Source organism: Sciurus carolinensis, chromosome 4 (assembly GCF_902686445.1).
Source record: "Sciurus carolinensis chromosome 4, mSciCar1.2, whole genome shotgun sequence".
NCBI lineage: Eukaryota > Metazoa > Chordata > Mammalia > Rodentia > Sciuridae > Sciurus > Sciurus carolinensis.
In genome coordinates, this window is record NC_062216.1 from 114,502,869 (window position 1) to 114,530,335 (window position 27,467).

Below are 27,467 nucleotides of genomic sequence, written 5' to 3' on the forward strand. Positions count from 1 at the left end.
TAATGATTAAAATAGTGTACTTTCACTTTCTCCTTTTCCCATTCTTTTTCACCAACTCATTTTCATGGATTATATTATTATTGTTACATCTTCTAGTGACTGACTTTATACCTTTATTACTTGATTTAGCAGGTTAAAAATATTTTTCCATCCTCCAACTTTAAAAGTTGCATAAGCCTGCCTACATACACCAACTCTTTTTCTCTTCCATCCCTGTTCTGATCTTTTGTTAAATTCTCCAGGTTTATAACATTTGCTCTTTGCTCTGTAATCATAATTTCAATTGCAGTTTAGCTTTGTCTTGCACTCAAGTGGATTTATCACCCACAACTAATCCTTTTACTTCATTTTCTCCATTTATCTCTTAACTGGCTGAAGTTTATCTTCTTAGCTTTTTCTTTTCGAGAAAGATGTTCATAGAAATGAAATTCCTTGAATTCTGGCATGCTTGCTTGAGAGTATTTGTCTGTTGCTTTAATCTAGTAAAATAGTTTAAGTACAAAATACTTGGCTATCACTTTTCTTCTCCCAGACAACTTGTAGGGGTTTCTCCACTGTCTTTTGGTGTTGAAGTCTGGACCCAGTCTGATCCTCAATCCCTCAGTACATGTGTTGATATTTTGCCTAGATACCCAGAAAGTTTTTTTTTTCTCTTGTTTTTTCCTAATTTATTTTTAATTGACATAGTAATAATACTTACTGGGTACAATGTGATGCTTAAGTACACGTATACAATGTGTAATGATTAGATCAGGGTAACTGGTGTATTCATCACTTTAACATTTATCATTGCTTTGTGTTGAGAATAGTCAAATCCTCCCTAATAAGCTATTTTGAAATATACAATCAGTCATTGTCAATCATGGTCACCCCTCTGTGACACAGAACATTAGAAGTGATTCCTCCTGTCTGACTCCACCCCGTGCCCACTGCTGTCCTCTCTCCATCCCCCGCCTTCCCCACCACCCTACAGAGGATTCTTTCTTTATCTTTGAAAATAAGGAACTTTGTTAGGCCGCTTCTCAAAATTGGTCTTTTGGAAACAGTTTTTCTCCTCCATCTGTAGATTCGAGTTAAAAATTTTACTTTTGGTAAAAATAGGCATAAAATCTACCATCTTGATTGCTTTTGAATATGCAGTTCAACAGTATGTTAAGTACATTTGGTGTCGTGCAACCAAACTCCAGAACTTTTTCATCTTGCAAAGCTGAAGCTTTACACCCTGATTCCCTCCTCTATCCAGATTCAAGTTTTCTCTTATTTTTAAAGACACTTTCCTTCAGTTATGTTTTCCTCTTCCACGTATTCTTTTCCCGGAGTGTTATGATACACGTGGTGGGTCTGGTTGCAAACAAGGTGTCCTTGTTCTTGCTCTCTGGATGTCTTGTGCACTTTAAGGAGCCTGTGCTTGCTGGCTCCACCCATGATGGTCCATATGGGACACTGCTTCAGCATTCTGCACCAGGTAGAACCTTCCACAGAAAGTGTCACTTGTGATTATAAATGCTTCCGATTTTTCTAAGATGGCACTTATATATCTGTCTTTATTTTTCTTATTGTAATCATTTAAATTGTCTTTAGAGTTAAGAGATTGGTTGACGTGTCTTTACTCTTCTTCCTTACACTGGGAATTATGTTGTTGGATGCTTCCCCATTCATCTGTATCATTTGCATTTGCATCTGAACTTCCATAACCCCAGGAAGCAGGAAAACAACTGCGAACCCAGAAGTAAGCCTATTTTTCTTTTTAAAAAAAGTGTTTTTGATCATTGTGTGAGATCTGGTACAGATTGTTTGCTCCTATCTTGAGTAGTTCTTTCCACACAGTCCACCCTCCCTCTCAACAAAGGCACACGTTAGAGTCTACAGACCCACACTGCAAGGGGGAGCTGTCTGCCTCCTGTTTCTCATGGATCCTATGGTCTACTGCTGTTGCTGCCCTAGGTTGAACTAGATTTCATCAGCGCTGAGATTTGATCTGAAACAGTATCTGGAGAAGCTGTTTTCTCTCCATCAGGTTTCTTGTCATCACCGTGTATACAAAGCCACTGATGTGTGGGTGTGAGATGGTTGAGGTTTTCTCTTTTTGAGGGGAGTGAATCTAGAGTATGTTGGGGTTGTGCAGGCAGGTCACCCCAGAGGCTGGGTGGGGAGGGCAGCTGTGACCTGAGTGGACTGTGCCCTCCTGTCTCTTTCAGTACCGCCTGTCACCTGATGAGCATTCACCATCCTGACCGTATTCCACACAGTCCTGCTTCTAAAGAGTTGCCTATGGTGAAGAGTTAGCAGACATGCAAAAACCTATTCTGAGAACAGAGAGAACAGAGACATTAATTCACAGAAAGGAATGGGGAGGTGGGTGGAAAGGGGAATTCACTCAGCATTCAGTATATGCTGCTTGAGTACCTGCTGTATTCCAGGCACTGAGATCACAGAAGCACCTTTCTGTGCTTATTTTCTAGTGAAGAAAACAGACGATGAATAAGTAAATTATGTGATAAATAGGTAGTGAGGAATGCTAAGGACAAAAATAAAGCAGGGAATTTGTGGGGGAGCATTGCAATTTTTATAAAAATTGGACTTGTTGAGTGGGGAGGTGAAGGAAATGGAGGAGTGAGTCATACAGTTACCTGAGGGAAGAGTGTTCTAGGAAGAAGAGAAAATGAAGTCCTTGAGGCAGGAACACAACTGGTGTTTGAGGAACAACAAGGAAGGCAGGCAAAGATGGAACAGAATGAAAGGGAATCAGTATTGGAGATGAGGCCAGAGAAGAAATGGCGGGTAGATCTTGGAGGCCCTGGCAGGGCACAGGGAAGACTCTTTTACTCTGAATGACATGGAAAGTTTTGGAGCTTCACAGCAGTAAGATGTCGTGAAGTAACACAAATGGCCATTGAGAATGGCCGCTGTGTTGAGAGTAGCCTAGGGGATAGCCAAGGATGGAATCAGGGAGATTCATTAAGAGAAAATCACAGCAATTCAGGCAAAAGATGATGGCAGCTTGGATGTGTTGGTAACAGTAAAAAGAACAGGAGAGAGGGTGGACTTCAGAGAGGAAGAAAGAAAGGAGGTGGAAAGGTTATTTTGGGGCAGAAAGATGTGGGCAATAATCAGGAGAAGGAACACTGATAGATAGGAAGAATTTCAGTGTGGCTCATGGAGAGGGTGCATGAAGAGGAGTAGAAGAAACAAATTCAGAAAGAAGATGGGAGCCAGGTCATAGGTCCCTTGGTTTGGTAGGAATACCACGGACAGTCAGAATCTTAGTCTATGAGGTCTTAATGTGCTTGAGATATGATGAGAAATTGCTAACTTTACTTCCCTGTTGGTTGTATTCTTTATGAAACTTCTATCACCAATTTTTATTGCTTCTTCCCTTCTAGTCCTGGCATTTATTCATGGAAACATTCTCTATTCCCTGGTCGGGTGCTGCCTCTTCCACTCCTTATGCCCCATTTTGGAAGCCCTGAATATCCTTTGTCCTCTGTAAGTTGTCTTTTTACTCCTCTATTCCAACCTCAGTGGCTCTATTCTTTCCTTGTGTGTTCAGGCAGGAGTAGGTGAGGGGATGCACGGTACATAGCCTCCTGGGCAGAAGCAGCCTCTGTGGGATCATGGCAACTATTTTCTGCAAAGGAGAAAACAGGCCCTGAGTCATCAGGTGGGAGTAGAGATGAACTAGGCTCATCCAGGCCTCCTCAGAAGACGTCCCAATTCAACACCTCAGCTCAGGACAAGCCAACCAAAGCTGCAGGTGGCAGTGTCCCCTGACTGTCCTCCCAGCATTCACTTCTTCACATCCCTCCCTGGTGTCAGGATTGTCCATTCTGTCTAACTTAGAGTTCTGATGTGAGGTAGGGTGAGAGTACTGGAGTCTTAGATGCTTTCTTGGCCTGCTTTCTTGTGTCAGCTGGATTGATTGGAGGGCAGTTTCCCAGAGTGACCAGAGCCCATCCCAAGAAACTGTTCTCATGAGACCCGAGAGGTTTTTATTCTTTGCAGTGGAGTTACTCTCTTAGAAATGTTTGGTCCAGGTTATGACTAAAGGGAGTTGAAGTTCCTGAACCCATGTGAATTGGTAGAGCCAAAAGTTTGCCAAAAGGATGAGCTTGGGAGTGAGAACATTTACTGCTTTCCTGGGGCTACCATAGCAAAGTGCCACCAACTGAGTGGCTTAAAACAATATAAATTTATTGTCTCATAATTTTGGAAACTAGATGTCCAAAATCCAGGTGTCAGTAGGGCCATTCTCTCTCTTTGAAATCTGCAGGGGAGAATCTTTCCTTGTTTCTTCTAGCTTCTGGGGTTTTCTGGAAAGCCCCACATCTCTTGTCTTATAGATATGTCATTCGAGTCTGCCTCCATCGTCACAGGACCAACTACTTTGGTGTGTCTTCATCTCAGCTCCACTATGTGTCCAAATTTCCTCTTCTCATCACAATATCAGTCCTATTGAATGAGGGGTCCACCCTCCTTCAGTATGATCTTAGTTAATCATGTCTGTAATGACCTTATTTCTAAATACTGGCTGCTAGGACTTCAACATGTCTTTTCGGAGGATAAAATTCAACTTATAACTGGGCACAGTCTACTTCAGTGTGAATGCTGTGTGTGCTCAGTGATGACTATAATCTAAAAAGAACCCCAGAAAGAGCCCACCTTTGTTTCCTTGGCACTGCTTTCAGAAGTCAAGGATGTGTGTGGAGGTAAATAGGGAGGTGTATTTCTTCATTTCTTTAAAAGAGACTAGGCTGGAAGCTCCCCATACCCAGCATAGAAGGGGAGAGAATCAGATAGGGTAGGAGGAGGGCTGTAGAATCAAGGACTCTTGGGATGTTAAAGGGTAAGGAGGCCACACACTTGCCCTGGGGAGGGGGCTGTTAGGAGATCCAATTGTTCTTCCCTGGTTCACCTGTGTGCAAGGTGGAGTCCTGAAGGGGAAGAAAGAATTCAGGGGAGGAGGTGACCAAAACCCCTTTGAAAGATTTTAGGGTAAAATAACTTACACATCTAACATACAATCGTAAACAGATTCTACACACTACCTGACAAGGATGATTTTAATGGCTTCAGTTGGTCTTTTTTCTTTTTTATCAAGTGCCAATCACCTGTACCTCCTACCTGACCTAATTAGCGACTGCTATTCACTTTGGCCCAGTGTAGACCATAGGAAAAGAAGACAGGATGGAAGAATTTATAATAAAAGTACTAGAAAGCAACTTTCAGAAAAATGACCCAGACTTTGACTATTTACAGGAGGATGAATTCTGGTTCTCTGGAGGTTGATTTAATTTTTGGAAGTGCTCAAATGTCACCTAGACCCACGTGTGAGGAACAGGAGGCGGATGAGAACTCGAGTGGCATTTGGACTCGGAGACTCAGCGTGTGGACACATGGCTGGGTGTGAGTAAAAGGGCCCGTTTTCTGCCTTGTGGGCAGCCTGGGACTGACTGAGGGTTTGGATGGGGACCCTGTGGGTCTCAGGAGCTCCAGGCGGAGCTCTTCTCCCTGCTTCTCCGCATGGCCCCCTCCACAGAGCACAGGCACACAGTGAGTTGCATGCTCAGTTTAATGGTCTTAGGGCACAAGGGTGTTAGGCTTTGAATCCAGTGACTCCATTCTTTTCAACTTTTATAACCAAGTTGCTTCAGTAGTTTTGCCAATTCACTTGCTTCTGAAAGGAAAGTGGAGATGAGAATGAATCTTCAAGGGCCCCAGGCACCACCTCCACCCCTTCCATTCCTCCTAGACTCCACCTCTGTCCCTCAAATCACTGAGCTGCTGGAGGGGCCCCTCCACAGAAGCCGGGGGGATGGAGGTTCAATTCACCAGGGGCTGGAGAAGCTTGGTAGGAGCAAGAGCAATAGGAAAAGGCAGACTCTCCAGTGGAAAGTCTGGGATTAGATTTCAGGGAGAATCATTAGCCGAGGACAGTGGATGAGAAGTTGGAGAGATTTGAAAACACAAAGGGAAGGACGCATTGGTGGCAGGGGCCGTGGGCGTCCTGGATTTCATGTGTTGGGTGGAGTTTGCGGGGTACATTCTCTCCCACCTCCCACCTATGGATGGTGGGTGGTGAGTATTCGCTTTTCCACAAAGTCTTGCCTTGGGATGTACTCACCTGAAAGTAATCGTTTTCCACCTCCAAGCCCATTATTCACTCCTGCTTTTGCTTTATCAGCGCCAGATTTTGCCGCGGATAGACCTTTAGCTAGGAGGAGTTCTAATTTGGGGGCAGAAGAATCCCATCAGTGAAAATGCCACATCATTTAAAGAGAGCTCCTCCTAGACATCATCATTATACAAATTTCTAACATGGAGACATTTTGCTGAGGGGCTATGTATGGTGCAGGCAGCAAAATCCACTATTGTAGAAACCCTGTGTGTGGGTGCAGACTGTGCCCCCTCTCGTGCCTTTGTGTTCAGGTGTATGAGTCTGTCTGCTTCTCTCTGGCTTTGTCTCTGTGGGTGGAGATGTCACATGGCCTGCTGTGAGAGACTTCTCTAGCTTGTTGATCTGGCATAGGGACAGAGACTCACTGAAGTACTGTAGTTCTGGTGACTCTAGGTTTTCTTCCGAGGGCTGCTGGGTTGGGGCAGGTTCTGCTGGAGGTGTGGTCTCCCCATCAGTAGCTACAAACACACAAATTTATTAATTTTAACAAAGTGTTTTCTTTTCCCTTTGGAATGGGTGGCAGGGCCCCAGATACCGAATGTGTGCTGGGTGCTGAATTCAGAAGTGATAGGGCATAAACCCTGCCTGCTCAAAGGAGATAGGATTTCCATATACCTTGTGCCTCCTGGGATGTGCTGGGTAGGGCTGGGCACTTACAGCGGGTAGGGTTGGGGAAGGACTTGGGGTATGGTGAAAATCAGGGAGCACTTGAGAGAGAAACTGGGTCTTGGAGGCAGAACTTTGTTGGGAAGGGGGTCCCATGGGGACAGGAAGTAAGTCAGCAAGAGCTCAAGGGGAGGCAGGCGTGGGCCAGGTGCAGGGGATGGAAACAAGTTCAGCTGAGGTGATGTGGTGGTACACGAAGGAGGATCATGGAAAATAGGGCTGGAAAATGAACCTGCTGCAAGAGACCATGGTAGAGAGTTGGGAGACATGGAAGGTATTAATACCATGTGGGATCATTTGCCTCCCTGGTTATTATTTAACCCAGTGGTTCTCTCCCTTTTATTCAGAGCAGACCTTCTCCTCCTGCCCCGTACTAGCCTTGCCCGACTGGGTTACTTACCCTCTTTTGTCCGTAGCCTTTCCCACTCTATCCCCTCTACTGCATTGCCTACTCCTCCCATTATTACCAAGAGCAGGGACCCAACCTGCTCCCGCTGGTTTCTTCTTCCATCCTCCACTCACATCCCCAATTGTTACACCCTCCCACCAATGGCAGGGTTGGGAGGGAGAGGAGGACTCACAGGTCAGAGGCTTCTGCAATGGAGGAAACAGATGTGAGATTAGAGTAACGAGAGACCCAGACCTACCTGGGTCACCCTCTTCTTCCCATTCCCCAAGCATAGCTCTCAGGAATGTTTGTGGATAGAGAGGAATCAAGTTCCCTTTTGGCTGAATGTGCTTTTCTGCCACCTTAGTAGGTCCACTGGGGCATCCCTCTGAGGCTTACAATTTGATTCCTTCTACAATTTTTTAAAAAATAGGTTCTCTGTTGGGAAGTGTAATAACTGAGAATACTGCCCTCTTTTGACTTGTTCTGGATCGTAATGGTTCCTTGAGATTGTGGACAAGGGGCCAGACATGGGTAGAGGGGCTCAAGGTCAAGGTAGGGGAGGATGGTGTGGGGACTAGGGGCATGCCCGGTAATTTCTGGGATCAGGAGCCCAGCTCTTATTCCCTCTATTTTTTTTTTTAACTTAACATTTATGCAAAATTCTCTGCAAATGGTTGAAGATATAGTACTGTAGAAGACAGACAAGACCCCTGCCCGGACGGAGCTCATGTTTTATTCCAAAAGTATTTAATTACAGGTGTGATGGCACCAGAGGAAAATGTACAGCATGATGTAACAAGGGCATATAGGATCCAGTTTGTTCTGCATGTTCATGGAGGATTTCCCCAGTAATCATATCTAAACTGAGATGGGATAGATAAAAAATCATTGGCTAGGTGACATTAAGAATTGGTTGGTTTGTTGGACAGGGAGAGGAGAAATATTCCAAGCAGAGGGAATAGCAAGAAGGAAGGTCCCGATGTTCAAGGAACATGGTAGTGCTGGCCCAAACTGTGCTTTTGTGTGATTAGGAAAGATGTCCCTTCCTCTTGAGAGATAGCCCTGGCAGGGCACACTACTTGGCAAGTGGAACGTGGGCTAGATTTAACTCCAACCATGCCTCACCTTGACACTCTTGTGCAGGGGAGAACCTGCCCAACTATTTGCAGTGGTCCCAAGGCACTGGAAGAAGATTGGTGTGGCTGGAGCATCACAGGCAAAGGACAGTGTGTGGGGAGATCTGTGAGAACAGGGTGGGGCCAGAGAACTCCTGGTTCCCAGCCCAGAGTGGTAGAGAGACCATGTGTGGAGAACTGGAAGCAGGAGTCACTCGCAGAAGCAGGGAATCCAAGACAGCATGGGAGGGGATGAAGGCAGGAGCTAAGGCCTCCCTGGGCTGGGAGGACTGGTGGAGAGCAAGGGAAGGGCCATACTTACTAACACAATCCAGGGCCCCTGCCAGAGCTGTCACGAAGAGCAGAGTAGTGAATTTCATGCTTTGGGATAAGGAGTGAGTATAATCTCAGAGTCTTCAGAAGGTCTAGGGAGTGAGTACTAAACTGTTGGGTTCTTTTAAGGATACCAAGGGCCAATGGGAATCAAGCTTGGAAGGGTGTGACTTCTGCATCCTCCTCTCTTTCCCAGAATGTCACCTGCTAAGTCAATAAGGGTTAGCAGGTGTCCTGCAGGCAGGTCCTGGATAAAAGCCCTTCCCTACCAACTTCCAGCCATTCCTTTATGTCTCTCTTCCTCCTTCTTCACCCCACCTGTCCTTGGGGTTCACACTCCTAGGATCTCTAGGACTGGAGGAGGATCATGTCATTTGGGTAGATTCCCAGATGTGTCTCTGGAGGGCTCTGGTGTAGGACTCCATCTCACTTATCTCTCTAGGAGGAGTTCAAGGGCTCAGGAGACCACACTGTGCATGTCCTGCCTCAGTCTCCACAGGACTCAGTGTGGGCATGAAGGTTCCCCAGACTGAGTGAGTCTCTTTCCCCAGGAAGCTGCACCTGGGACATTTGAGGACTGAGGATGTGGCTACTTTCTCCTTTGTTCTTCTTAATCCCCAGGAAGGGCTCCTTACCCCCACACAGGCCCCTATCAGTCTCTGTCTTCAGGCCTAATCCATGGGAACCCACATTTCTGAGAGATGATGGGTACTCACTGAAGCTGGAGCTTGTTTCTTCTTTCAAAAGCGGAAGTGGACCATGGTGTGAGTAATCCAGAAAGGCAGATGATTCTCAAAGAAACTTTCTGTGACTTGGGATTTCTTTGTTCACTGATCAGGGATTCAGGAGGCCTGGATTTTGAGTTCTGGCTTTGTCACACACATATGACAATACTTTACCATATCTTTAAAAATGTTGGGATTTTCATTTGTCATCTAGGACTTATGATTCTCACAAATAAGAAGGTAGTGGAGATAATCTATACTGGAAGTATTTGGGGGGACAGACAGAAAACTGTTTCCTGAAAAGGGGGCCTTGGCTGGGACAGTAAGTGGCATAGAGTTTCCAGTCTAGAGTTCAAAAATTACTGGTGGGACCCAGAGGAACATGCACTTTCCCCTTCCATTCTTACACAACTGTGGGTGGGTGAGCCTCAGGGATCTTGGAACCAGGGTTCTGGTCTTGACATTAATCTACACTTATTCTCTGACCTCTGAGAATTTTTTTTTTTTTTTCTTTTCAGCCTTAAATTCTCTCTCTCTGGAGAATAGAAATTTTTTTTTTTGGCTATTCCAATTTCCCAGCACCGCTGTGAAACAAACTGAGATGCACTCAACAGGCTTTTCTTGAGTGCTTCCTCTGTTTTTTACTGGGCTTGGTTCTAGAAACTCAAAGAAATATTGTTTTGGCCCTTAAGGACTTTCCAGTGTGACAAAAACTTGTACGAGCAGAGAAAAAAAAATCAAGAGACAGGTTTTTAATCCTTTATTGGAAATGTTGGGGTCATACGTGTTTAAGAATGCTACATTTTTCTAATTGTTGAAAATATTAGAGAGCACATACTGAGGTCACTTCATTGCCAAACTCATTACTATTTCAGTGATGACTATTCATATAAAGTGAGCTAAAGATGGACGATAAATAACGTCAGTTGGAGTCAATCTTTTTTTTTTAAATTTTTTCTTTTTTTTTTTTTTAACCTAATGAACAAAGCCCTGGTCAGATTTTTCCACCAAATGATTTGTGAAAAGGCCTTTGGTTTTCAGAGCTTTTTTGGATCTCAGAACTGTGCATAGACTGTGGGCCTGTACAGCAAGGAAGTATTTAGGGAATGGAGGGAACATGCACTCTCAAGTCCAAAAAGACCTGGAGATGAACTTTTGCATTACTGTTTGGGGTAGGTGGAGTGATTTTTGGGAAAATCAATCACTTATCTCAGTTCTTGCATCTGAAGCATGTGAATGGTAATTCAGAGCTATTATGAAAATGGAATGAGCAAACACGCGCAAATGTGCCTCCTCAGCTCTCTAAGGCTGATTGGCATCTTTCCTTTCAAAGGAAGCTGGGCCTTATTTTTTTTGAGCACATATTCTTCTTGGCAGACATCGGGAACAGAGAGATGTTCATGGCATGTCCTTATCCTTAAGGAACTCAAAAACTTACCTTGAGATTAAAGTTGCATTATAGGATTTGATATTTGAGATTTATTTGACATTTGTTGGTGGTCAGTGGGTGAAGAGTTGGGCACTGAATGAAGGGCTTGGCAAACACTGGCTGCCTGAAGGTCTCATATGGGAGGGGGAAGACTAAGGGACAGGAGAGAGTGCCCTGGGTGTGCCAGCATGTGGGATTGTCATGTGTGTACACTATCGGGGAGAAACCCTGACTCCAGATCTCAAACAATCTCCATAGCACATCTCAAAAGTCAACAGGAGCAAACTGTGCTATTTGCACAAGGTTTTTCTAAGAGGAAATTAGAACTTTGGCATCAACACTAGAACTGTCACAGAGCAGGGTCAGTGCCTAGCTCTTTTTTTTTTTCCCTCCTCCTGAGCTCAGGAATTTAAGAGGCAGATATTCACATAAATAGGGATAAGGTGGAAGGTAGTGACATCCATTTTATATAAAAATTTTATTACTTTATAACAAGACCAAGTTGTAGTGTTACCCCAAATTATAGGGCCTGGGAAGGAATTGGATGTATATACTGAAGAAAAAAGATATACCACACGTTTCTGAGTGAGGGACTGTTCTGTTTGCTATCTTGTCTTTGAGGATGTCTGACCCCTAAGATATTGGTGTGCTGTACATTTCCATTTCCTTTATCATGCGCTGTGTGCTGCTTGTTCTCTGTCAGTTGTAAACTTCACTCCACATCTGCCCATCTCTGCCCTAATCTGCAAGGATGACCTCTGTGGGCTGCACCTGGGCTTTTTTATCCTTTGGCTTCTAGGTGAGTCTGGCTAATGGGAGATACTGATGGGAGATGAGAGGATGGGAAAGAGGGAGAGATCCAGGCATCTGTTCTTCCTGCTCCCTTCCTACTTTGGGGTGTGTGTGTGTGTGTGTGTGTGTGTGTGTGTGTGTGCTTCTAATATGACTCCCAGTGATGCCCTCTTCCTGGCGTTCATGCCCTTTTGTGGTCCTCTCTGCTTAAGTGTGGGCTGGACCCAATGATTCATTTCTAAGAATTAGAAGATAGTAAGTGATGGGATAGCCACTTCTGGGATTATTATTATCGAAGACTATGACTTTGATCTTGCTTATATTCTCTCTGTATTTTCTCAGTTTGCTTGTTCTGTAGAGGTCAGTCGCCATGGTATGAGCTGCCCTATAGAGAGGGCCCGGTGGCAGGGAATTAAGGGCCTCTAGTCCATAGCCAGTGAGGAACGAAGGACCTCCATGCAGCTGTCTGTGTTAATATAGAAGGTAAATTAGATCACAAGAGCTGTAACCTCATCAGCGAATTAATCCACTTGGTGGATTAATAATTTTAATGAACTAACTGGGAAGTAACTGTAGGCAGGGTGCAGGGTGAGGCTAGAGGAAGTAGGTCACAGGGGGCATGCTTTAGGGGTTGTATATTTTGTTCCTGAAACCTCACTTGCTCTTTCTGCTTCCTGACCATCATGAACTGAGTAGCTTTCCTGTGCCACACCCTTCTGCCTTGATGTTCTGCCTCAAAACAAAACAAAACAAACAAAACCAAAAAGACAGTACCTTGATGGCAATCTTGTCAGAGACTCTGAATCAGAGGACACAGTAAAGCTGCACCTGCACCTGACCCATAGCAATGGTGAAGTAAGAAATAATAGTGTTTGGAGCCACCAGGTATCAGAATAATTTGTCTTACAGCACAGGTGATTAATGCAGCATGGTGTGGCAATTACCATTTCCTCTATGACTATTGCTTGTCACTGGTGGGCTCGGTCCACAACTTTGTCTCTTGACCAGTTTCAAGTAACACCATTTTCTTTCCCTTGCTGTTTCAGTTTTAGGGATAGAAATGGCTTTGTGCTATTGCTAGTCTTTATTTGCATCTCTGTAAATAATTTTTAAAAAAAATTAAAGTGTCTCTTAAAAAAAAGACCTTCTGAGTCAGCTGCAACGGCACATACCTCTAATTCCAGTTACTTATGAGGGTGAAGCAGGAAGATCACAAGTTTGAGGTCAGCCTGGACAACTTAGCAAGATCCTGTCTCAAAAATAAAATTTAAAAAAGGCACTGGGGATGTAGTTCAGTGGTAGAGTACTTGCCTAGCTTGTATGAGGCTCTGGGTTCAGTCCCTAGCACTGCGAAATGAAAGGGCCCTTCTGAGTGTGCTATCTGTTTCCCCCACTGACACAGCCCTCCCATCTGATCTGTGCAGAAAGTCTTTTCCTTGTTCTTGTCCCTGTGTGTTGCACCCCATTCTGGGAGTCAGAGGGGAAGCAGAGACTCCAAAGGGTGGGCATGAGCTAGACTCTTCGGGGCAAACAGCTCATACATTCAGGACATAGATATGAGTTGTCTCTGAGGACCATTGTACCTTATTTCTGTGGCTGACATGATTGGTCTTCTCTGCCAGGCTCGCATGGGCTTGCCCAAGGGCTGCCACACTCCCCTGATGACCTTGCTCATCCACCTTGACCAGTGGGGGGGGGATGTGGAGACACAGCAATGAAATGGAATTTTTGTAAAACTTCAATTCTGTTTCTTTCTTTCTTTTTTTTTCAATTCTGTTTCTTTAACAAACACACAACAGGTTGTATGTGCCAAGGACTATTCTTGCAGTTTTACAAATTTTAATCTCATTTAATTCTCTTAACAACCCAGTGAGACAGGTACTATCAATACCCTCACTTTACAGATGAGGAAACTAAGGCAAAGGCAGGTAGGTTAAGGAACCAGGCTGTGATGGCAGCTGGTAAATGGCAGAGCTGGATTTCACACACAAGCCTTCTGGCTCCAAACTCTATACTTTCAACCATGACTCCTTGCTGGAGCAGTAAATTCCATTTTATAATACATGTTGGCCTCTGTAACAAGTTTCTCTTGCCCTAACTAATTTTATCTGTTTTAGTCATGCTTCTCCAGGGAAAGCACCAATGATGTGTGTGTGTGTGTGTGTGTGTGTGTGTGTGTGAGTGTGTGTGTGAGTGTGTGTGTAGAGAGAGAGAGAGATAGAGAGAGAGAGAGACAGAGAGACAGAGAGATATAGAGAGATGCTAAGAAATTGATTCACATGATTATGGAGGTTTGCAAGTTGAATATCTGCAGTTGGAGTCCGAAGGCAGAATTCCTACTTGCTTGGGGAAGTTTGGTCTTTTGGTCTAGTTAGGCCTTCAGTTGATTGAGGTCCACCCCTTAAGTGAGGTCCACCCACAGTCTGAAGGGAATCAAAGCCCACCAATTTAAATGTTAATTTCATCCAAAACACCCTCACAGAAATATTTGGAGTAATGTGTGACTACTTATTTGGGCATTGTGGCCCAGCCAAGTTGGAACGTAAAATTAACCACGATAGCATTAAGACTTTGATTTCGAAAGATTTAATGGACACTAAGTGGAGCCCAGACAGGAAAAAGAGATGTTCTATGCAGCTTTAGAAAGTGTTTTCTAGACTGTAGTTGAAGGACTCGCTTTTTATATTCCTGGCTTCATAGGTGAAGGGTGAGTTCCAGGGAGACACAGAATAAGTTTACAAGGAAAACCAAGGAGCTGACCCTCCCTCTTCCTGTGGTCTAAGCAGAAAGAATTCTCAGGGCTCCTGTTGGTCCAGTTACTTCACTTGGCAGAGTCCAGATAGGAACTTGGGGTCAAAGGTCAGCATTAGGACTGCAGCTTTCAATGCCTATCAGAGTCAACAGGTAACGTAAATGAGCCAGGCAGCCCAGGTGTGAGGCAAGCAAGAGCACAGGTACAGTGACAAATGCCTTCCATTTCAGGTCAGGGAGTTAGTCAGGTAGAGCTGGAGCAAACTGGAATGTACCTGCCCCAGCTAGATGGCCACCCGCTCCTCTCTGGAGCTGATTATTGTCAGACTTTCTCTTTCTTCAAGAAAAGTTGGAAATCCATATTTTCATGTGAAATCTCCTGATTTCTTATTTTTAATACATTTAATGTAAGATTTTACTTATTTATTTTTTAAAAATATTTTTTAGTTGTAGATGGACACAGTATCTTTATTTTATTTATATATTTATTTTTTTGTGGTGCTGAGGATCAAACCCAGTGCCTCACATGTGCCAGGCATGTACTCTACCACTGAGCCACAACCCTAACCCCAGATTTTACTTTTTATTATTAAAAAAATCAACTTTTAAATTGACATAAAATTAGGTTTATCATATACAACATGATGCTTTGAAATATGTATGCATTGTGGAATGACTAAATTAAGATAATTATAATATGTATTGCCTACTTTTCATTTTGAAATAACTGCAGAGAATTTAAAAAAATATTTACAAAGAATTTCTACATATTCTTCCTAGGTCCACTGGAGACTAGAGTTCCCAGATATTAACATTTAATCATGCTTGCCTTATCATTCTCTTTCTCTCTCTCTCTTCTGGTACTGGGGATTGAACCCAGGGCACTGAACTACATTGCCAGCTCTTTTAATTTTTTGTTTTGAGACAGGGTCTTGCTAAGTTGCTGAGGCTGGCCTTGCATGTGTATCTTTTTGCCTTAGCCGCCCCAGTTGCTGAGGTTGTAGCATGCACTGCCATGCCCTGCTATCTGTCCTGTCGTGCACGGTATCTAGGTCAGTCATAGAAGAAAGAGGAGGAGAGATTGGAAGAGAAGAGGAAAGAGAAAAAGTGAGAGAGGGAGTTGGGGAAGGAGAGTGGAGGGATTCCATTACAAATGAGGCTCCAAGGACTCAAGGTACCAGCTCCACCTGTTTTGTTCCTTCAGGTTTCCTACTGTTCCCTTAGAATTTTTCTGCTTCTTCAGGACCTTTTCCTCAAGTGGTTTATGATTCAGGGAAAATGAAAGTCATCTTGGCAGAAAGATTGCATCATTTTGGTTCAGATATCAAACAGCATCTCTCGTGGATTCCTGGTGTCGCAGAGATTGCTCTCCCATCTGCCCATGACCACGTCCAGAGGTGAGGTCTGGGAACTCTGGGCAGCCCCCTGGGTATTGGCTCATCTGCTGCACCCTACTTGACAGGGTCACTGTTCTCTGCTTTGCAGGTGACCCAGAGGCTCAGGATTGGTCCATGGTGCCCAGGACAGAGGGAAGTTCTCACGCAAATGAAGCAGCTTTTCTGCTGATGTGACCTTTTCTGCCCTGAATTTGGGTTAATTCTGGAAAGAGGTCAAGAGGGAGCTGAGGAAGTTAATAAGGCCCCCCGCCCCCAGCCACCACAGTTTTCCTCCCTTATGCCAGCACCCCAGAGATTCTTCCTCTGGATCCCTCTTCTACCTTTCTGCCTTCTGTCACTCACTTTCCCAACCCCAATCATTAACACTCCCGCCCAGGGTTGGGGCAGAAGGGTGAGGAAGGACTCACAGTTCATGGATCCTGAGGCAGAGGCAGGCTCTGGGTCACCTGCAAAGCAGGGAACAGTGACCATGTGAAGTAGGGTGCAGTAGATGAGCCAATACCCAGGGGGCTGCCCAGAGTTCCCAGACCTAATCTCAGGACATGGCCAGGGGCAGATGGGAGAGCAATCTCTGCTGTACAAGGGATCTCCCAGAAATGTCATTTGATATCTAAACTAAATCCCTCTGTTGCCTTCCCCAGACCAAGGCTGTGTGTATCAGCCCAAGAAAACAGAATCATCCTTTTCTTCTATAGTTTGTTAGATGTACAAACCTCATAATTAAAATGGAAGGGGCATGACCTGGTTGTGGTGATGGGGCTGGACTAGTTCAGCTTGTCACCTGATATGAGGACTCCCTGCCTTTGTTCTGCCAACAGCATGAATGAGACACATGATATACACCTGTAGTGTTCTAGAAGCCAGAGAAATAGCTGTGAGGGAGTTGGTCTTCACTTGGGGAAGCAGGTAGTCAATGGGGGATTTGGAGGCATTAACATAATTGCATTAGGAATTATTTAATTACATTGTGATAATGTAAGGAAGGAAAAATATAGGAAGCAACAAACAAACAAACAAACCCCGGGAATCTCAACTACTCTGGGACTTCAGGAAGGCTGCTCTGAGCAAATGCATTGACACAGTGAAGAAAAGGGGCGAACATTTAAAAATTGGGTAGGAAGGATGTAGATGGAGGGCAAATGAAAGAATGGGGTAGGGAAGAGGCAAAAGTATGTGCAAATTTCTTGGCTCATTGAGGAAAAAGGAAATCAGAGTGACTGGATCAGAGTGGGCAAACCAGAGACAGGGAGGAAATGCAGCTGCAGAGTTGGGCAGGGGCCAGAGGATCCTTGCTCCCTGATAGTGGGCACAGGGTCCTTGTGTAGTGAACCCAGTAGGAAGCAGGAGTGGGTTGCAGAGACAGATATGGGAGAACTGCCTCTGCTGCAGAGGGGAAGACAGCAATAAAAGGATAGGTGCCATACTCACTGGCACAGGCCAGGGTCCCTGACAGAGCTGCTAGGAAGAGGAGAGTCGTGAATGTCACGCTTCTGTATGCTGGAGTTGATATGCTGCAGAATCCTCAGAGAGTCTTGGAACTAGGATGTCAGTACTGTCTCTCTGGGCTTCTTTTAATCATGACAGAGGCCAATGGGAGGGAGTCAGTCTTCCAGTGGTGTGTTTTCTTCTTCCCTTCGTCCCCCACCTCATCCACCTGCTAAGTCAGCAAGGACTTACTGGAACTGGCTGGTGCCCATATGCCCTGCAGGTGGGTCCTGGACAGTAAGTACTTCTGGAGCTGGCACCAACTTGACTGACATTCTTTGCCTGTTTCTCCCCTCCTCATCCCACCTGTCACCTGGGCTTCCATCTTTGATGACCTCTGGGTTCTTGAGGGAGATAGTGAGGGGTTTCAGGGGAAAGCTTTGGCAGGAAGACTGTGGCCAGAAATCTCTTCCCCCATGTGGAAGCAGGAGGTGACTCAGGCGCGCAGGCTCAGCCTCTTCAGGGCAGAGCCAGAGTGTCTGGGGCTTCTCCAGAGTGGGTCAAGCACTTCCCAGGAGGCTCCCTCAGAGAGGTCCCTCCTTACCAAGGTCCAGAGATGCTAGGGCTCTCTTTTGGGGCCTCCATACTGTAACCAGAGTTTCCCAGTCACTGTAGACTCCAGTTAGGTATCTTCAGTCCTGGGTAACAAACTTCAGCTCTGGAAAATGCTGGTAAAATAATAAGACTACGAAGTCAGTTCCCAGCTTACCTTCAGATAGGGGAGGGCAGCAGGCAGTGTAGATCATCCATATTGGGGGTGGGTATAAAGGTGCTTCTCTCTCCCTCAGAATCCCTTCTTGTTTACTTGTGTTTGCTTTAGAATAGTTGGAACAGCCCTGGATATACAGGTTTATGATTTGATTTTGTGTTTACCAGTTGTGTGACCTTGGGAGGCAACTCATCTTCACTACTTTGTTTTCTTTATAATTCTTATCCCACAGGTTTAATGTGAGGAATATATATGTGAAGATTGGTCATCTCCCTCTTCCTTCTATTCTCAGGACTTGAGGACGACATGATCCTGACGAAACCAGTTACTTCCCTGAGATGTCTTCTCTCCATGGAGTAGGTCCTATGAGTGAGTCCTTGTCCATTTCCTGGGGCTGTGGTGAAATGGACTGAGATTTGTTTTACAAGATACTTTCCCTATGTCAGGCACTGTGCTGGGCCCAGGCAGACAAAGATGAGTAGCTTGTGTCTTGCTTGGGCAAGAGCCCCAGACAGGTGAAGAGACAGCTGGGAGGAGTGGTGGTAGCAGGAAGCTGATGTCCTGGAAAGAAGCTCATGCCCTTCCTGGTCCATTTGGTAGCCCAGCGATTAGGAGTATGCATAATAATCTATAATCTCTCTGACTCTCTGTCTTTGTAATGTGCAGAATAATCCAGTATATTTGTAATATAAAAGTGGGAAAAGTTCAACTTGTAAGCCTTCTTGGGCTCTCCCTGTGCCCTGGGTGTCTGTCCCCTCACCTCTGCAGAGTTGTTCCATTGAGCGCTCTCTTCTCTCTCCTCTGTGACTGATGGTGAGCCTCTCTTGGATTTTTTACTTCAACTTGTAGAGATTGTAAGTAGAAACAAACAAAATGTTCCTTTTACATTCTTCCTTTCTATCTTCTTTCCAATTGTTTAACAACATTGCTTTTTGAAAACAATTACATTTTTGCCTCAACATCCTTGTTTTACATTATGTTTTCATCTGTAATATTTCTACCACCATCCCTGGAACAGAGACAAGTCCTTGCCAGGGTACACAAATAGAACCATCACTTTTCATCTTCATGTTATTTGGTTTCTGTGGGTTCGTGACACTGTTAGTCACTCATTCTTTGAAATTCTGGGATTCTCCCTCTTTCTCCCCTTGACTCACCTTCCCTGTCCCCTTAGAATTCCCCGGTGTTCTATTCTTAGCCATTTTCTTTTCTCCTCTTACACACTCTTGTGTATGATTCACTCTTGAGTCATTTATGACTCTTGCACCTTCATTCCAGCCTAGACCCTCTTCTGAACATTAAGATCCACCAGCCTGTGGGTAACCACAGGATGTACCAAGCCTGCACAAACCCTACAGGTTATAATCGGTCTCATCTACCTTCCCCATCTTCCCCACCACCTACTCATCCCTTTCCACTGTTTTTTTTTTAATGTTTAATAGCATTTTTAATAGTAAAGAAAAACAAAGTTCAAATGCTCAACAATAGTTATGTTTAAAATTTGGTATACATATGGATAAAGATGAAAGGCTGCTGAGTAAACACTGGAGTTAAGTAAAGGCATATATATATAATTAACTATAATTTATTTTATGAATAAATAAGAAAAAGTCACTGGCTGAAAAGGATTTGGTTTCTAATATTATTTAATTTGGAGTCCCCCACTCCCCAGCAAATTTCCCAATAGGCCAGATGAGAACTCTCCCTGCCAGGCATCACAACAAACCACACCACTGGCCCCACACATTTGGAGGAAAATATTTGGTCTGCAGTTCTACAATCTTTATTCTAATCTGGTTCCAGTTTGAGGAGCATACCCTTGCTTTTGGTCACCTGACTTTTTTTTGGTACTAGTGATTGAATCCAAGGGTTCTTTTTTTTTTTTTTTTTTTTTTTCCAAGGGTTCTTAATTGCTGAGCCACATCCCTAGTCCTTTTAAAATCTTGAGACAAGTTCTCACTGAGTTGCTTAGGGCTCCTCTAAGTTGCTGAGGCTGATCTCAAACTTGCGATTCTCCTGCCTCAGCCTGCTGGGTCACTGGGATTACAGGCTTGAGCCACTGTGACTAGCTTGCTTTTCAATTTAAAAGAGAGAGGTAGGGAGAGAAGAAACTTATCAGAATTAAGACCACCCTAGGAATGTTCTTAACCTCAGCTTTTGGCTGATGTATGCAACCACAGAATAAATATAACCTTCCCACAAAATGGCAGGCTAAACCAGCAGCTTCTGCAAAGATGTGCTGCCTAAAGGGTAGGGCTGGTGATGTGACTCCAGTGGCCTCTGCGAATGAGGCCTTGCCAAAAACCAGTGGATAGACACATAGTATCCTGCACCCCGCTTGGGTCTGTCTCCTGAGTTTCAGGGGCAGGACCTGTGTGAGGGGAGTAGCCCCTACTTCTTTGGAGAATGGCTGTGGTGCTTTCCAAGGCGCAGCGTGGACGAATGATGCCAAACCTTCCAGACACCGATAAGTCAGCTATAGTAGAACCAAGGCAACACTCAGGGCTCTGGCCATCTCCAATTGGTCCCCCATCAATGACTAGGGACAAATGAGGCCAGAGATCTTGGAACTTCTCAACATTCAGAGAACTGACCTGGGAGCTGAGGTTGGCACTGCTGAGAGTAAGAGGTCCCCCAAACATCTGGGCCAAGATGTGGGTAAAGGGGTTCAGGTCTTCGTTGAGCTCGTCCGAGCGTTCCATCACCAGGATCACTGCACCTGGCAACAGGTCTTTTTTTTTTTAATTCATTTTTATTGTAAACAAATGGGATACATCTTGTTTTTCTGTTTATACATGAAATAGAGGTGTACCATTGGTGTAATCATACATTTACCTAGGGTAATAGTTTTTGATTCATTCTGTTATTTTTTTTTCTTCTACCCCACCCCTCCCACTCCTCTTTTCCCTCTATACAGTCCCTCTTTCCTCCATTCTTGCCCCCCTCCCATCCCCCATTATGTGTCATCATCCGCTTATCAGTGAGATCATTCGTCCTTTGGTTTTTTGAGATTGGCTTATCTCACTTAGCATGATATTCTCCAATTTCATCCACTTGCCTGCAAATGCCATAATTTTATTATTTTTTATGGCTGAGTAATATTTCATTATATATATATATATATACCACAGTTTCTTTATCCATTCATCAATTGAAGGGCATCTAGGTTGGTTCCACAATCTGGCTATTGTGAATTGAGCTGCTATGAACATTGTTGTGGCTGTATCTCTGTAGTATGCTGATTTTAAGTCCTTTGGGTATAGGCCAAGAAGTGGGATAGCTGGGTCAAATGGTAGGTCCATTCCAAGTTTTCTAAGGAATCTCCACACTGCTTTCCAGAGTGGCTGCACTAATTTGCAGCCCCACCAGCAATGTATGAGTGTACCTCTTTCTCCACATCCTCGCCAACACCTATTTTTGCTAGTATTCTTGATAATCGCCATTCTAATTGGGATGAGATGGAATCTTAGTGTAGTTTTGATTTGTATTTCTCTTATTACTAAAGATGTTGAACATTTTTTCATATATCTGTTGATTGCTTGTAGATCTTCTTCAGTGAAGTGTCTGTTTATTTCCTTAACCCATTTGTTGATTGGGTTATTTGTATTCTTGGTGTAGAATTTTTTGAGTTCTTTATATATTCTGGTAATTAGCACTCTATCTGAAGAATGAGTGGCAAAGATATTCTCCCACTCTGTAGGCTCTGTCTTCACATTGCTGATAGTTTCCTTTGCTGAGAGAAAGCTATTTAGTTTGAATCTATTCCAGTTATTGATTCTTGCTTTTATTTCTTGTGCTATGGGAGTCCTGTTAAGGAAGTCTGGTCCTAAGCTGACATGTTGAAGATTTGAACCTACTTTTTCTTCTATAAGATGCAGGATCTCTGGTCTGATTCCAAGGTCCTTCATCCATTTTGAGTTGATTTTTGTGCACGGTGAGAGATAGGGGTTTAGTTTCATTCTGTTGCGTATGGATTTCCAATTCTCCCAGCACCATTTGTTGAAGAGACTATCTTTTCTCCATTGCATATTTTTGGCACCTTTGTCTAGTATGAGAAAATTATATTTATTTGGGTTTGTGTCTGTGTCCTCTGTCTGTACCATTGATCTACCTTTCTATTTTGGTACCAATACCATGCTGTTTTTGTTACTATTGCTTTGTAGTAGAGTTGAAGTTCTGGTATTGTGATACCCCCTGTTTCACTCTTCCTGCTAAGGATTGCTTTAGCTGTTCTGGGTTTCTTATTCTTCCAGATGAATTTCATGATTGCTTGCTCTATTTCTGTAAGGTACATCATTGGAATTTTAATTGGAATTGCATTGAATCTGTATAGCACGTTTGGTAGTATGGCCATTTTGACAATATCAGTTCTGCCTATCCGGCAACAGGTCTTTGAGGAGCTCCTCTGGTACTCTCACTCGCACTACCTGTAGCCGTAGGCCACACGGCCCAGGCATACTGCCAGCGACTTGGCCTTGCTGCGGCCCTTGAGGTGCTACACGGCGTCCAGTGCCATTGAACAGCTCACCTAGCAGGCCAGGCTGTACAGCATGTCGGTGGGGACAGCCACCATGGAGCCTGTGCGCAGCTCGGCCACAGTAGCCGGCAGCGCCTCGGTCCAGCCAGCACGCTCGGGGCTTGCGGCCGGGGCAGCCCCATTCCCCAGGAGCTGCAAGAGCCGGGCTCCGGTGCCGCTAGAGCCTGCCCGGCGGGTGGAGGAGGCGTGGGCTGCTCGAGGAGCCCGTTTGCCCCTCGCCCAACCCTATGCTGGCGGCCATCTTGCGGCCCTCAGCCGCGTGCCTGGTTGCGCTGGAGACCTGGCTCTTATTAACAGCACCAACAGTGACCCAGTCATCTAGATGGAGATCAGAGAGTGGTTTTACATTCGTCCTTACCTCCCATGTTGCGGGGATGTGGAGTCTACCATGTCTTCCCCTTCACATGCTCCTCTTTGTCAACCCCATGGCCTCTGGCTTGGCATCCACTGCCTCTGGCTCTTGCCATTTCTTATCTCCCCTGAACAAATTGCCTAACCACTGATGATCTACCTGCTGTCTAAGTGATTCCTGGTACCTAAATTGTGATGGAGCACACGTTGCCCCTGTGAGCTGGCTCCTGACTGCCCTTCAATTTCAACCCCTCTTCCCTCCCCTCTCTAGAGTCTGCCTCCATCATGTTAGAGTTCTTTCAGATTCTTGCATATGTATTGGTGACCCCTGCCTCTGCTTCTTCACAAAATTTCCTGGGCATATTGTCTTTAGTACCCTCCCCCATTTAGATGGCAGAGCCTCTTCCTCCCCATCTTTAGAATTCACAGTAGGAATGCCTTCTACCTGGAGGATTTCCTTGGCAGTCTTCTTGTCCTTCCTCTCCCTAGGTTGGGTCAGGGTTCTGAGTGAGGTGCTCTTGTAGGATTCCTTCTCTCTCTCTGTGCCAATGGACTGTCCTGGGTGGTCTCCCACATCAGAGAAGCTATGCAGGGTACCTGCTTGGCTTGTCTATGTTATGCTAGCCCCATCAAGATGCCTCTCATGCAGTAGCTTTTGGTGAAGTGAGATCAAATGATAGGTACCAGAAACCCTCAGAATTGGGGCCAAAGGGAAGCTGCTGGATAGATCTTAGGTAAAACCAACAACATTAATCATTGGAAACTGGGAATTTCACTTACATGCCTGGATGCTTTTTTTTAAAAAAAATAGGATTAAGTATTGGCTCATAGTATTTTTTTAATGGGGTAGAACAAATATACAATTAAAGTACATATTAACAACATGTTGGAGTTTTGACAGACCCATCTACTGACTCCAAATAAGGTATAAACATTACCAGCATCCCAGAAAATTCCCTAATGACCTTTTAAAGAAATTCCTATAGAAGCCCCTAAAGACAAATGCATCTGCTTTTTAAATGTACTGTTTACTGGAATATTTGTAGGGTTTGCTCTGTGAACCCAACCTGACAGCCTTCTCTCTGTCTTGCTGGGTGGGTTTGTGCTTATAGAAACCGGCAATTCAGGCCATAAGTTTCCTTGAGTCAGAAGAGAGCTTGTCCTCAAAGCATGGAGAGTCTCTTTGGGGTTCCATGGTGGAGAGGGTTAACACTGGCCTTTGACTTTCTGTGTGGCTCATGGTAGAATTTCCCAGGAAGTTTCCTGAAGAGTGGCAGGGAGGAGAACAGGTCTATATGATGAAGACCTTTTATCCTTTACAAGATACTTTCTGTGAATTTAGAACAGGTCTGTAATGATCCATTGCCAAGCTGGACCTGCTATCCAATATGGAGATAAAGCACAAGATGGGAAAGGGGGCAGATGATGCCCGGAAGACTGTCATTCCTTTTCTCTCTTTTCCCAGCTGTGGTTAAAGAAAAACACACCGAAGTTCTTTGTACTCTCTTAGGGGGTAACTGTCCCTGGATGCCTGGTTGAAGATCCTGGTTATTGTTGGGGTGTGGATCTGACTCTCCTCTTCTGTGAGTTCTTTCCCTGTTCGTCCCTGCCTGGAGAGAGTCCTATCCTAGTCAGTAGGGTAGGAAATGTGGAATATGGAGGGAAGAGGTGACCCTACTTTTAAGAAGATGGGAGTGATGTTTCCTGCATCTAAGACATGGACATAAAGTTCCTGTACCTGGCCATCTCACACTGAGATGCTGCCTGACCTCACTGCTCTTTCTGTCCAGCACCCACTGGCTTGCAGTGATGAGCTGCTTCTCTGAGCTGGTAGAAGCTGACCCGTCATCTTTGTTGACTAGGTGTGACCAGAAGATAAACTGGCTAAATTTTATATATGCTGAAAATTATCCTTAGAATGTCCCAGGCTTTAAATAATCTCAAGGTGATACGTAATGTACCTCTAAAAGTTGAGCTGATATTTGGAACTGGTCAATATAATTTAGAGCTAAGGGTGAGGAATAAGGTGGAGATGGGTGTGGGTTAAATATTTGACTTGATTACTTCATCATGAGGTTCTTTTTCTTGTCTGTCTCCTAAACTGGTTCTGAAAGTTATTACAAAAGGGAAGATAATTTTAGAAGCCCATATTAGATTCATGTGGCTTCCCAAGATGAGTTTAAAGAACTAGTCTCATGTAGTTGTGGAAGTTCTGGTTATTCATGACATAGTTCCTCTCTTCTCATTATCACCAAGTTTGTGCTTTGCTTCCCAAGTTCCTTGGCACACTTAGTATATTCTGATTTCTATGACACGGGAATAGAGTTGAGGAATCATCAGACCTTGGGATGTTACTGGAGGGAATCAGTCTAGGGAGACTCCCTAGGGAGAAGCCTGTGGCAAAGAGATGGGAGCAAGAGCCTTCAGTGCTGGGGAATTGTTAGTGTGAAGTTTGGATACAGAATCAGGGCACATAAACTGTGCGGAATTGACTTTGAGGACCCTAAGAGTGAGGACATAACAGAGCTGAGAGCAAAGGGGGATGCCATCTTGGTCACCTGCCATCCTCTGTTTCTGGATAACTGAACCCAGTTCTAAAGGACTCATAGGGCCCAAGTGGATCTGAGTCTTCCTCAGCTTCTAGCTCTTGTGATGTACCCCACAATTCCCCCCAAGTGCCAGGAGATCAGGTGTAGATGCAAAGAAAGTCAATTTCTTCATGGAGATAACCTGGACAAATAGGATTCTTAAATTCGTTTTCATCCATGTGTGAGCCTGGGGCATTGTGAGCTGGGAGCTGAGGAAAGCAGTTGCCAGTGAGGTTTATAGGAGGCAATTGATGTTCTTGTTCTCTTTGGGATTAGGAACTTCAGAAGGCTGCTTTCCTAAAATGCTCCCAATTGACCACAAACCCTGGCTTCCTCTGGTTATCTGGCTCTCTCCCGGGTAGAATTCCAATCTCTTCCCTGCTTCTTATTCTGAGTTAATGACAAGGATGGGGCCAGAGAGATAAGTGGGAATATATAACCCCTTCAGAGATCTAAGAACACTTAGCCGGGTGGATTGTGGAGAGAAGTTGTTCCATCCATATCCATCAGACTGGCAGAGAGGAGGGAAGCAAATAGGACAAGGTCAAGGGTTTAAAGGAGAGAGTGAGTCATTCCTTTTCTCTTCCTTCATTCCTTTGTTCATTTCTCTCTCTCTCTCTCTCTCTCTCTCTCTCTCTCTCTCTCTCTCTCTTTCTTTCATACCAGGGATTGAACTCAGGGGCCCTCAACCACTGAGCCACATCCCCAGCCTATTTTCTATTTTATTTAGAGGCAGGGTCTCACTGAGTTGCTTAGCACCTCCCTGTTGCTGAGGCTGGCTTTGAGCGTGAGATCCTTCTGCCTCCGCCTCCTGGGCTGCTGGGATTACAGGCGTGCGCCACTGTGCCTGGCCCCAGTCATTCCTTTTCTTAAGCTCTGCAATTTACTTTAAGAATATAATTCTTGGGCTATCTTTTTTCCCTCTGTTTCATGCATTTGTAGTCCAGCTTTCTTCATGTGGAGATGGTGGAGAAGGCTTCTAGCCCTACTGGCTTCCTTTAATACAGTCATCCCTCAGTATCTTCAGGGACTGGTTCCATGATCTCCAGAGGATACCAAACTGCAGTTGCTCAAGACCTCTATATAAAATGGTGTAGTATGTATATGTAATCCACACACCTTCTCCGATATACTTTAAATCATCTCTACATTACTTGCAATACATAATACAATGTAAATACAATATAAATTCTTGAAATGCTGTATTGTTTAGGAAATAACAACAAGAAAAAAAATCTGTACATGTTCAGTACAGATGCAATTTAAAAATATTTTCAATCCTGGTTTGATTGAATCCTGAGGATGCAGATGAAAGCCTGTGCTTGTTTTTAATATGTAATAAATAGACTTGACCCTTCTTCCCACTGGGAGAAATCCAACACACTCATCAACATCCGTTTGGGTTCCCAGGAGCTTCTGCTCTTGTGATCACGGTTCCCCATGACTTCCTCTTCCTGACGAAGCATCCATTTCTTTCGTCTTGATTCTTTCAGCTGTTCTGTGTCCTGAATCCCTACAAATATGGCACACAGCCCCTCCTCTAATTTCACTGAGCACACCAAGACAAGGTTTTTGTCTTTGCTGAAAATTGGGGTTTAAACTCCAGACACACAACACTTTGTCAGTGAACATTAGTCATACACACCCCAAATTTCAATGCTCCTGGGGAAGTAGGGCCAACACAGTTCCTTATAGTAGGAACCCTCACACCATCTGACTCCCCTTTGGACCCCAGTCAACCCTGGCCATTGTCCTTCCAGAGTTCCACACCCACTTACTTAACTTTATTCTGCATTTGTTCATCAATATATGTTTATTTAGTGCCTACCATGGGCCAAGCACTGTTCTAATCACTAATTAGTTTTGACTGCTTAGTCCTCTTTGTCTCCCACCACACAGCGGAACTTCACCTTTCTCCACTGAGAACTCAACACTGACAGTTGTCTATGCTGCCATTTTAATTAAGCACGTGAATCACACAACTCAGAGAAAAACTTTTTTATATCCTGTGATAAACTACAAC

General features: G+C 44.5%; 1 pseudogene; it reads right to left on the reverse strand.

Moving 5' to 3' along the window:
• Positions 1 to 20,211: 20,211 nt before the first annotated feature.
• On the reverse strand, positions 20,212 to 22,870 carry LOC124982896 (yrdC domain-containing protein, mitochondrial-like; annotated as a pseudogene).
• Between the last annotated feature and the right edge of the window lie 4,597 nt (positions 22,871 to 27,467).